The following is a 1,527-nucleotide window of genomic DNA, read 5'->3' as shown; positions in this document are numbered from 1 at the left end:
TTCTCTAAAAGTGTGTGTGTTGGGGGACCTGGGTGGCTCAGTTGGTTAAGGGTCCAATGCTTAATTTCAGCACAGATCATGATCTCAAGATTATAAGATTGAGCCCTATGTCAGGCTCTGTGCTCAGCATGGATACTGCTTAGGATTCTCTCTCTCTTGCTGTCTGCCTCTCTCTCTGCTCTCTCTCTCTCTCTCAATCTAAAGCCTACAGCACCCGGGATTCCCAGGTGGTCTCCCATCCAAGTACTAACCAGGCCCGACCCTGCTTAGCTTTAGGAGATCAGACAAGATCTGGTGCATTCAGGGTGGTATGGCCGTAGACTCTCTCAATCTAAAAAAAAAAAGATGTGTGTGTGTGTGTGTGTGTGTGTGTGTGTGTGTGTTGGATGGTAAGACCCTGCTAGAATGTTTTCAGGTTATAGGTAGACTCTGTTTAAGGCATCTAGCACAACCCTCAGCACATACGTGGCTGTCATCTGGAAACATCATGCTAAGGTGTTAATGGCTGATAACTGTGCCAGGCCATTTCTATAGGGGTATTTAACGAGGAATCTAAAGAGATGAGTCTACGTTTAGGGCTCCTGGACCAAGTGGGAGGCATGCTTGGGGACAGGGCTCCTCTAATCATTCCATATGGGCAATGGAACCCTCAGCCTTCACACGTGAAGCAATCCATGCTTGCTGAAGTTAACTGTGTAGAGCGAGATGCCCTGCTATCCATCCTGGGAGAACTTGGGGTACTGGAATGGAAGCATCCGGGTCATCTATCATTCTGCACAGAGTTGAGCAGAATATTGGTTAAATGAGTTAATAAAGGCATCAGAGCTGGGGTGTGAATGAGAACTCTAGTGTAGGGTTCTTTGCAAGCGTCACCTCACTGGCTTGCTGCTTCTCACAAAGGTGGAGAAGGACTCAGAGTGTCAAAGGAACAAGGAACTTCACAGCTCCTCCATTTGATGAGCAGGTGGCTCTCTGTGCCCTTCTGATAACCATGAGTGTTCCCATCCTCTTCATTTGGTGCTAGTCCTGGGGAGCACAGACACAGGCTGGAGGTGGTGTCTTTATTAGAGACATTAGCCACCAGGGGAGCCTGCTCAGAGTTTCACATGGTTTTCTGCTGAGCGGGGGTCTAGCAAAGTCACCAGACTCCACATGATTTAATTAGACACAAGATTTCAAGCTTTGTTTGTGTTCCCAGGATTTGGCATGATGGTACAGCTGGGACCCTGGTATCTCGGCTTCCTCTGTTTAGGTAATTGGTACAGCAGGGAGGGCTTTATTGGACCAACGGTAAGTTTTCTCCACTGAAGATTTCCAATACCCAAAATACATTTCACTGACTTTAAATGAGTCACTGGATACACTCCAGCCAAAGAAGGCATACATCTTAGAAACTCTGTGGCTTAAATTCTTTGCTAAGGCTTGGGAAAGGCAGGATTTGAAACCTAACACACTCAACTCTTAACCTTAGAGCTGCGAAGTTAATTCTTTTTTGTTAGCTTTCTCTATAGATTATCTCCTTTGTAT

At 46.3% G+C, this 1,527-nt stretch overlaps 1 non-coding gene across 1 annotated transcript; it reads right to left on the bottom strand.

Moving 5' to 3' along the window:
* Nucleotides 1-202: 202 nt before the first annotated feature.
* On the bottom strand, nucleotides 203-322 carry LOC140603244 (5S ribosomal RNA). The gene has a single exon (XR_012006264.1). It is a non-coding gene; the product is annotated as a 5S ribosomal RNA (ribosomal RNA).
* Nucleotides 323-1,527: the final 1,205 nt, after the last annotated feature.

This window comes from Canis lupus, chromosome 13 (genome assembly GCF_048164855.1).
Source record: "Canis lupus baileyi chromosome 13, mCanLup2.hap1, whole genome shotgun sequence".
Lineage (NCBI taxonomy): Eukaryota > Metazoa > Chordata > Mammalia > Carnivora > Canidae > Canis > Canis lupus.
The sequence above is the reverse complement of the archived record's forward strand: the minus strand, read 5'-3'. Positions and strand labels throughout refer to the sequence as shown.